At 49.8% G+C, this 10,936-nt stretch overlaps 1 long non-coding RNA gene across 2 annotated transcripts; it reads left to right on the top strand.

Moving 5' to 3' along the window:
• The first annotated feature begins 619 nt into the window (after positions 1-619).
• Positions 620-10,101, top strand: LOC135566915 (uncharacterized). Of its 2 annotated transcripts, none has more exons than XR_010462213.1 (3): positions 620-649; positions 9,371-9,501; positions 10,017-10,101. It is a non-coding gene; the product is annotated as an uncharacterized LOC135566915 (long non-coding RNA). The 2 variants fall into 2 exon arrangements; XR_010462214.1 differs by lacking the exon at positions 620-649 and adding an exon at positions 2,823-2,852.
• Positions 10,102-10,936: the final 835 nt, after the last annotated feature.

The raw sequence follows: 10,936 nt of genomic DNA, 5'->3' as shown, positions 1-10,936 counted from the left end.
TACACACACTGGATATTATCTGTCCTAAACTATGACCTGTAGATACACACACTGGATATTATCTGTCCTAAACTATGACCTGTAGATACACACACTGACACTGTCCTAAACTATGACCTGTGCATACACACACTGGATATTATCTGTCCTAAACTATGACCTGTAGGTACACACACTGGATATTATCTGTCCTAAACTATGACCTGTAGGGACTGTCCCTAAACTATGACCTGTACACACACCTAGATATTATCTGTCCTAAACTATGACCTGTAGGGACACACACACACTGTCCTAAACTAAGACCTGTAGGTACACACACTGATATTATCTGTCCTAAACTATGACCAAGACCACACTGACACCCGTCCCAAACCAAGGGACACACACTGGATATTATCTGTCCTAAATGACCTGTAGATACACACATGGATATCCTGTAGGTACACACACTGGATATTATCTGTCCTAAACTATGACCTGTAGGTACACACACTGGATATTATCTGTCCTAAACTATGACCTGTACTCACTGGATATTATCTGTCCTAAACTATGACCTGTAGGGACACACACTGGATATTATCTGTCCTAAAACTACGACCTGTAGGTACACTCACTGGATATTATCTGTCCTAAACTACGACCTGTGAGGGACACACTGGATATTATCTTGTCCTCCTAACTACGACCTGTAGGTACACACTGGATATTATCTGTCCTAAACTATGACCTGTAGGGACACACACTGGATATTATCTGTCCCAAACTATGACCTGTAGGCACACACACTGGATATTATCTGTCCTAAACTATGACCTGTAGGTACACACACTGGATATTATCTGTCCTAAACTATGACCTGTAGGGACACACTGGGATATCATCTGTCACAAACTCGACCTGTAGGTACACTCACTGGATATTATCTGTCCTAAACTATGACACACCTGGATACACACTGGATATTATCTGTCCTAAACTACACCTCCAGTACACACACACTGGATATTATCTGTCCTAAACTATGACCTGTAGATACACACACTGGATATTATCTGTCCTAAAACTATGACCTGTAGGTACACACTGGATATTATCTGTCCTAAACTTATGACCCGTAGATACACACACTGGATATTATCTGTCCTAAACTATGACCTGTAGGGACACACACTGGATCATCTGTCCTAAACTATGACCTGTAGGGACACACACACACACTGGATATTATCTGTCCTAAACTATGACCTGTAGGACACACACTGGATATTATCTGTCCTAAACTCGACCTGTAGGGACACACACTGGATATTATCTGTCCTAAACTATGACCTGTAGGTACACACACACACTGGATATTATCTGTCCTAAACTATGACCTGTAGGGTACACACACTGGATATTATCTGTCCCAAACTCTGACCTGTAGATACACACTGGATATTATCTGTCCTAAACTATGACCTGTAGGTACACACACTGGATATTATCTGTCCTAAACTATGACCTGTAGACACACACTGGATATTATCTGTCCCAAACTATGACCTGTAGGTACACACACACACTGGATATTATCTGTCCTAAACTGGGGACACACACACTGGATATTATCTGAAATCATTTACCTGTAGGTACACACACTGGATATTATCTGTCCTAAACTACTGACCTGTGACACATTTTTGACCTGGACACACTGGAAACTATGACCTGTAGGTACTGTCCTAAACTATGACCTGTAGGTACACTGGATATTATCTGTCCACTGGATATTATCTGTCCTAAACTATGACCTGTAGGTACACACACACTGGATATTATCTGTCCTAAAACTATGACCTGCAGGTACAATACACTGGATATTATCTCCCAAACTACACAGGTACACACACACACTGGATATTATCTGTCCTAAACTATGACCTGTACATACACACTGGATATTATCTGTCCTAAACTATGACCTGTAGGTACACACACTGGATATTATCTGTCCTAAACTATGACCTGTTGGGTACACACACACTGGATATTATCTGTCCTAAACTATGACCTGTACACACACACTGGATAATATCTGTCCTAAACTCTGTCACTCATACTGATATTATCTGTCCCAAACTATGACCTGTAGTACACACACACGGATATTATCTGTCCTAAAACTATGACCTGTAGGTACACACACACACTGGATATTATCTGTCCTAAACTATGACCTGTAGGTACACACACACACTGTCCTAAACTACTGACCTGTAGGTACACTCACTGGATATTATCTGTCCTAAACTATGACCTGTAGGTACACACACACTGGATATTATCTGTCCTAAACTATGACCTGTAGGTACACACACACACTGATATTATCTGTCCTAAACTATAAAACACCTGTAGGTACACACACACACACTGGATATCATCTGTCCTAAACTATGACGTAGGTACTGGATAGGTCCTAAACTACAACACACACTCACTGGATATTATCTGTCCTAAACTATGACCTGTAGGTACACACACACTGGATATTATCTGTCCTAAACTATGACCTGTAGGTACACACACACACACAGACACACACTGGATATTATCTGTCCTAAACTATGACCTGGAGATATCAAACACTCACACTGGATATTATCTGTCCTAAACTATGACCTGTAGATACACACACTCACTGGATATTATCTGTCCTAAACTATGACCTGTAGGGACACACACTGGATATTATCTGTCCTAAACTACGACCTGTAGGTACACACACTGGATATTATCTGTCCTAAACTATGACCTGTAGATACACACACTCACTGGATATTATCTGTCCTAAACTACGACCTGTAGGTACACACACACACTGGATATTATCTGTCCTAAACTATGACCTGTTGTTGTTGTCCTGGCACCACATGGCCAGGTCTCTAACCTCTTCCCTATAGGCTGTCTCATCGTTGTCGGTAATCAGGCCTGTTGTCATCTGCAAACTTAATGATGGTGTTGGAGTCTTGCCTGGCTGTGCAGTCATGAGTGAACAGGGAGTACAGGAGGGGACTGAGCACTCACCCCTGAGGGGCCCCCGTGTTGGGGATCAGCGTGGCGGATGTCTTGTTACCTACCCTCACCACCTGGGGGCGGGCTGTCAGGAAGTCCAGGATCCAGTTTCAGAGGGAGGTGTTTTGTCCCAGGGTCCTTAGCTTAGTGATGAGCTTTGTGGGCATTATGGTGTTGAACGCTGAGCTGTAGTCAATGAACAGCATTCTCACATAAGAGTTCCTTTTGTCCAGGTAGGAAAGGGCAGTGTGGAGTGCAATAGAGATTGTGTCATCTGTGTATCTGTTGGGGCGGTATGCGAATTGGAGTGTGTGTATAGGGTTCCCGGGAGGATGGTGTTGTGAGCCATGACCAGCCTTTCAGAGCACTTCATGGCTACAGACGTGAGTGCCACGGGGTGGTAATCAATTAGCCAGCTTACCTTTACTTTCTTTGGCACAGGGACTATGGTGGTCTGCTTGAAACAAGTAGCTATTACACACTCAGTCAGGAAGAGGTTGAGAATGTCATTGAAGGCACTTGCCAGTTGGTCCAGGCTCTGAGTACTCGTCCTGGTAATCCGTCTGAATGTTGACCTGTTTAGAGGTCTTGTTCACGTAGGCTACCGAGAGCTTTATCACACAGTCATCCAGAACAGCTGGTGCTGTCGTGCATGCTTCAGTGTTGCTTGCCTCGACGCGAGCATAAAAGGCATTTAGGTCGTCAGGTAGGCTCGCGTCACTAGGCAAGCTCCCGGCTCGGTCTCCCTTCGTAGTCCGTAATAGTTTGTCAGGTCACTGGGCAGCTCCCGGCTCGGTCTCCCTTCGTAGTCCGTAATAGTTCGTCAGGTCGCGTCACTGGGCAGCTCCCGGCTCGGTCTCCCTTCGTAGTCCGTAATAGTTCGTCAGGTCGCGTCACTGGGCAGCTCGCGGCTCGGTCTCCCTTCGTAGTCCGTAATAGTTTGTCAGGTCACTGGGCAGCTCCCGGCTCAGTCTCCCTTCGTAGTCCGTAATAGTTTGTCAGGTCACTGGGCAGCTCCCGGCTCAGTCTCCCTTTGTAGTCCGTAATAGTTCGTCAGGTCACTGGGCAGCTCCCGGCTCGGTCTCCCTTCGTAGTCCGTAATAGTTCGTCAGGTCGCGTCACTGGGCAGCTCGCGGCTCGGTCTCCCTTCGTAGTCCGTAATAGTTCGGCAGGTCACTGGGCAGCTCCCGGCTCGGTCTCCCTTCGTAGTCCGTAATAGTTCGTCAGGTAGGCGTCACTGGGCAGCTCCCGGCTCGGTCTCCCTTCGTAGTCCGTAATAGTTCGTCAGGTCACTGGGCAGCTCCCGGCTCGGTCTCCTTTCGTAGTCTGTAATAGTTTGTCAGGTCGCGTCACTGGGCAGCTCCCGGCTCGGTCTCCCTTCGTAGTCCGTAATAGTTCGTCAGGTCACTGGGCAGCTCCCGGCTCAGTCTCCCTTCGTAGTCCGTAATAGTTCGTCAGGTCACTGGGCAGCTCCCGGCTCAGTCTCCCTTTGTAGTCCGTAATAGTTCGTCAGGTCACTGGGCAGCTCCCGGCTCGGTCTCCCTTCGTAGTCCGTAATAGTTCGTCAGGTAGGCGTCACTGGGCAGCTCCTGGCTCGGTCTCCCTTCGTAGTCCGTAATAGTTCGTCAGGTCACTGGGCAGCTCCCGGCTCAGTCTCCCTTCGTAGTCCGTAATAGTTCGTCAGGTCACTGGGCAGCTCCCGGCTCGGTCTCCTTTCGTAGTCTGTAATAGTTCGTCAGGTCACTGGGCAGCTCCCGGCTCGGTCTCCCTTTGTAGTCCGTAATAGTTCGTCAGGTCGCGTCACTGGGCAGCTCGCGGCTCGGTCTCCTTTCGTAGTCCGTAATAATTCGTCAGGTCACTGGGCAGCTCCCGGCTCAGTCTCCCTTCGTAGTCCGTAATAGTTCGTCAGGTCACTGGGCAGCTCCCAGCTCAGTCTCCCTTTGTAGTCCGTAATAGTTCGTCAGGTCACTGGGCAGCTCCCGGCTCGGTCTCCTTTCGTAGTCTGTAATAGTTCGTCAGGTCACTGGGCAGCTCCCGGCTCGGTCTCCCTTTGTAGTCCGTAATAGTTCGTCAGGTCGCGTCACTGGGCAGCTCGCGGCTCGGTCTCCTTTCGTAGTCTGTAATAGTTCGTCAGGTCAGGTCACTGGGCAGCTCGCGGCTCGGTCTCCCTTCGTAGTCCGTAATAGTTTGCCCTTCCACATCCGACGAGCATCAGAATCGGTGTAGGATTTAATCTTAGTCCTGTATTAACACTTTGCCTGTTTGATGCATCGCAGGATTTCTTATTAGTGTCCGGATTAGTGTCCCTCTCCGCAGCTCTAGCCTTTAGCTCGGTGTGGATGTTACCTGTAATCCATGGCTTCTGGTTGGGAAATGTACATACGGTCACTGTGGGGACGACGTCATCGATGCACTTATTGATTACATTTACATTTACATTTAAGTCATTTAGCAGACGCTCTTACCCAGAGCGACTTACAAATTGGTGCGTTCATCTTATGACATCCAGTGGAACAGCCACTTTACAGTAGTGCATCTAAATCTTTTAAGGGGGGGGGGGTGGGTGAGAAGGATTACTTTATCCTATCCTAGGTATTCCTTAAAGAGGTGGGGTTTCAGGTGTCTCCGGAAGGTGGTGATTGACTCCGCTGTCCTGGCGTCGTGAGGGAGTTTGTTCCACCATTGGGGGGGCCAGAGCAGCGAACAGTTTTGATTGGGCTGAGCGGGAACTGTACTTCCTCAGTGGTAGGGAGGCGAGCAGGCCAGAGGTGGATGAACGCGTGCCCTTGTTTGGGTGTAGGGCCTGATCAGAGCCTGGAGGTACTGAGGTGCCGTTCCCCTCACAGCTCCGTAGGCAAGCACCATGGTCTTGTAGCGGATGCGAGCTTCAACTGGAAGCCAGTGGAGAGAGCGGAGGAGCGGGGTGACGTGAGAGAACTTGGGAAGGTTGAACACTAGACGGGCTGCGGCGTTCTGGATGAGTTGTAGGGGTTTAATGGCACATTGATCAAGCTGGTGACTGATGTGGGATACTCCTCAGTGCAATTGGATGAATCCAGGAATATATTCCAGTCTGTGCTGCCAAAACAGTCCTGTAGTTTAGCATCTGCGTTATCTGACCACTTCTGTATTGAACCAGTCACCGGTACTTCCTGCTTTCAATTTTTCTCTCCTTGTAAGCAGGAATCAGGAGGATAGAATTAGGGTATGTTTTGCCAAATGGAGGGGGAGGGAAAGCTTTGTATGCATCTCTGTGTGGAGTTGTTTTCCCGTGTCTGGTCATGCACATGTGACATGCTGGTAGAAATGAGGTAAAACAGATTTAAGTTGCCTGCATTAAAGTCCCCGGCCACTAGGAGCACCGCTTCTGGATGAGCAGTGTCTTGTTTGTTCATGGTTTTATACAGCTGGTTGAAAGGTCTCAGTGCCAGCATCAGTCTTGTTTATGGTTTTATACAGCTGGTTGAGAGGTCTCAGTGCCAGCATCAGTCTTGTTTATGGTTTTATACAGCTGGTTGAGAGGTCTCAGTGCCAGCATCAGTCTTGTTTATGGTTTTATACAGCTGGTTGAGAGGTCTCAGTGCCAGCATCAGTCTTGTTTATGGTTTTATACAGCTGGTTGAGAGGTCTTAGTGCCAGCATCAGTCTTGTTTATGGTCTTATACAGCTGGTTGAGAGGTCTTAGTGCCAGCATCAGTCTTGTTTATGGTCTTATACAGCTGGTTGAGAGGTCTTAGTGCCAGCATCAGTCTTGTTTATGGTCTGTTCAGGGGGGGTCAGGTGTTGAATAACAGGTGTGTGTTTCTGTGTGTCCAGGTGAACCCACAACTGTTCAGGGGGGGTCAGGTGTTGAATAACAGGTGTTTCTGTCCAGGTGAACCCCCAACTGTTCAGGGGGGGGTCAGGTGTTGAATAACAGGTGTGTGTTTCTGTGTGTCCAGGTGAACCCCCATCTGTTCAGGGGGGGGGTCAGGTGTTGAATAACAGGTGTGTGTTTCTGTGTGTCCAGGTGAACCCCCAACTGTTCAGGGGGGGGTCAGGTGTTGAATAACAGGTGTGTGTTTCTGTGTGTCCAGGTGAACCCCCATCTGTTCAGGGGGGGGTCGGGTGTTGAATAACAGGTGTGTGTTTCTGTGTGTCCAGGTGAACCCCCATCTGTTCGGGGGGGGGTCAGGTGTTGAATAACAGGTGTGTGTTTCTGTGTGTCCAGGTGAACCCCCATCTGTTCAGGGGGGGTCAGGTGTTGAATAACAGGTGTTTCTGTCCAGGTGAACCCCCAACTGTTCAGGGGGGGTCAGGTGTTGAATAACAGGTGTTTCTGTGTGTCCAGGTGAACCCCCAACTGTTCAGGGGGGGGGTCAGGTGTTGAATAACAGGTGTTTCTGTCCAGGTGAACCCACAACTGTTCAGGGGGGGTCAGGTGTTGAATAACAGGTGTGTGTTTCTGTGTGTCCAGGTGAACCCCCAACTGTTCAGGGGGGGGTCAGGTGTTGAATAACAGGTGTGTGTTTCTGTGTGTCCAGGTGAACCCCCAACTGTTCAGGGGGGGTCAGGTGTTGAATAACAGGTGTGTGTTTCTGTGTGTCCAGGTGAACCCACAACTGTTCAGGGGTGGGTCAGGTGTTGAATAACAGGTGTTTCTGTCCAGGTGAACCCACAACTGTTCAGGGGGGGGTCAGGTGTTGAATAACAGGTGTGTGTTTCTGTGTGTCCAGGTGAACCCCCAACTGTTCAGGGGGGGGTCAGGTGTTGAATAACAGGTGTGTGTTTCTGTGTGTCCAGGTGAACCCCCATCTGTTCAGGGGGGGGTCAGGTGTTGAATAACAGGTGTGTGTTTCTGTGTGTCCAGGTGAACCCCCATCTGTTCAGGGGGGGGTCAGGTGTTGAATAACAGGTGTGTGTTTCTGTGTGTCCAGGTGAACCCCCATCTGTTCAGGGGGGTGGTCAGGTGTTGAATAACAGGTGTTTGTTTCTGTGTGTCCAGGTGAACCCCCATCTGTTCAGGGGGGGTCAGGTGTTGAATAACAGGTGTTTCTGTCCAGGTGAACCCCCAACTGTTCAGGGGGGGGTCAGGTGTTGAATAACAGGTGTTTCTGTGTGTCCAGGTGAACCCCCAACCGTTCAGGGGGGGGGGGTCAGGTGTTGAATAACAGGTGTGTGTTTCTGTGTGTCCAGGTGAACCCCTAACTGTTCAGGGGGGGGTCAGGTGTTGAATAACAGGTGTGTGTTTCTGTGTGTCCAGGTGAACCCCCAACTGTTCGGGGGGGGTCAGGTGTTGAATAACAGGTGTGTGTTTCTGTGTGTCCAGGTGAACCCCCATCTGTTCAGGGGGGGGGGGGGTCAGGTGTTGAATAACAGGTGTGTGTTTCTGTGTGTCCAGGTGAACCCCCAACTGTTCAGGGGGGGGTCAGGTGTTGAATAACAGGTGTGTGTTTCTGTGTGTCCAGGTGAACCCCCATCTGTTCAGGGGGGGGTCGGGTGTTGAATAACAGGTGTGTGTTTCTGTGTGTCCAGGTGAACCCCCAACTGTTCAGGGGGGGGTCAGGTGTTGAATAACAGGTGTGTGTTTCTGTGTGTCCAGGTGAACCCCCATCTGTTCAGGGGGGGGTCGGGTGTTGAATAACAGGTGTGTGTTTCTGTGTGTCCAGGTGAACCCCCAACTGTTCAGGGGGGGGTCGGGTGTTGAATAACAGGTGTTTCTGTGTGTCCAGGTGAACCCCCATCTGTTCAGGGGGGGTCAGGTGTTGAATAACAGGTGTTTCTGTCCAGGTGAACCCCCAACTGTTCGGGGGGGGTCAGGTGTTGAATAACAGGTGTGTGTTTCTGTGTGTCCAGGTGAACCCCCATCTGTTCAGGGGGGGTCAGGTGTTGAATAACAGGTGTGTGTTTCTGTGTGTCCAGGTGAACCCCCATCTGTTCAGGGGGGGGTCAGGTGTTGAATAACAGGTGTGTGTTTCTGTGTGTCCAGGTGAACCCCCATCTGTTCAGGGGGGGGGTCAGGTGTTGAATAACAGATGTGTGTTTCTGTGTGTCCAGGTGAACCCCCATCTGTTCAGGGGGGGGTCGGGTGTTGAATAACAGGTGTGTGTTTCTGTGTGTCCAGGTGAACCCCCAACTGTTCAGGGGGGGGGTCAGGTGTTGAATAACAGGTGTGTGTTTCTGTGTGTCCAGGTGAACCCCCATCTGTTCGGGGGGGGGGTCAGGTGTTGAATAACAGGTGTGTGTTTCTGTGTGTCCAGGTGAACCCCCAACTGTTCAGCGGGGGGGTCAGGTGTTGAATAACAGGTGTGTGTTTCTGTGTGTCCAGGTGAACCCCCAACTGTTCAGCGACAGAGAGAAACAGCAGCTGGTTGCTCTGATTCACACCATGATCTCCTATAACCTGTCCTACAGACAGGACAGAACGGCGGATGGACAATATGTCTACGTTCTGGAGCCGTGAGTCACACACACACACACACACACACACACACACACACACACACACACACACACACACACACACACGAACACACACACACACCTAAAACACAAACACACACACACACACCTAAAACACACACACACACCTAAAACACACACACACACCTAAAACACAAACACACACACACACACCTAAAACACAAACACACACACACACACCTAAAACACAAACACACACACACACACCTAAAACACAAACACACACACACACACACCTAAAACACAAACACACACACACACACACCTAAAACACAAACACACACACACACACCTAAAACACAAACACACACACACACACCTAAAACACAAACACACACACACACCTAAAACACAATTGTGTGTGTGTCTGTGTGTGTGTTTGTGTGTGTGTGTGTCTGACTGTATGTGTGTGTGTGTGTCTGACTGTATGTGTGTGTGTGTCTGACTGTATGTGTGTGTGTGTGTCTGACTGTATGTGTGTGTGTGTGTAGGCGTGTGGAGCAGGTGGTCTGTTTCCCAGGCTTGCCCCCCCACAGACAGCTGACCTACCAGATGTGTGTGTGTGTGTGTAGGCGTGTGGAACAGGTGGTCTGTTTCCCAGGCTTGCCCCCCCACAGACAGCTGACCTACCAGATGTATGTGTGTGTGTGTGGGTGTGTGTGTGTGTGTGTGTGTGTGTGTGTGTGTGTAGGCGTGTGGAGCAGGTGGTCTGTTTCCCAGGCTTGCCCCCCCACAGACAGCTGACCTACCAGACCAAACAGACGATCAGCAGAGAGATGGACCAGGAGAGGATGAGGAGAGCAGAGTCCCTGATGCTGCTACGCAACCCGGTCAGACACACCCACACACAGTCAGACACACTCACACACACCCACACACACCCACACACGGTCAGACACACCCACACACAGTCACACACACCCACACACGGTCAGACACACCCACACACGGTCAGACACACACTCACACGGTCAGACACACCCACACACGGTCAGACACACACTCACACGGTCAGACACAGTCACATACACACCCACACACGGTCAGACACACTCACACACACCCACACACGGTCAGACACACCCACACACACCCACACACGGTCAGACACACTCCACACACGGTCAGACACACTCACACACACCCACACACGGTCAGACACACCCACACACACCCACACACGGTCAGACACACTCACACACACCCACACACAGTCAGACACACTCACACACACCCACACACGGTCAGACACACTCACACCCACACACACCCACACACGGTCAGACACCCACACACGGTCAGACACCCACACACAGTCAGACACCCACACACGGTCAGACACCCACACACAGTCAGACACACCCACACACGGTCAGACACCCACACACAGTCAGACACCCACACACAGTCA

Source organism: Oncorhynchus nerka, unplaced genomic scaffold (assembly GCF_034236695.1).
Source record: "Oncorhynchus nerka isolate Pitt River unplaced genomic scaffold, Oner_Uvic_2.0 unplaced_scaffold_2967, whole genome shotgun sequence".
NCBI lineage: Eukaryota > Metazoa > Chordata > Actinopteri > Salmoniformes > Salmonidae > Oncorhynchus > Oncorhynchus nerka.
Note: the sequence above shows the minus strand (reverse complement) of the source record. Positions and strands in the feature narration are given on the sequence as shown.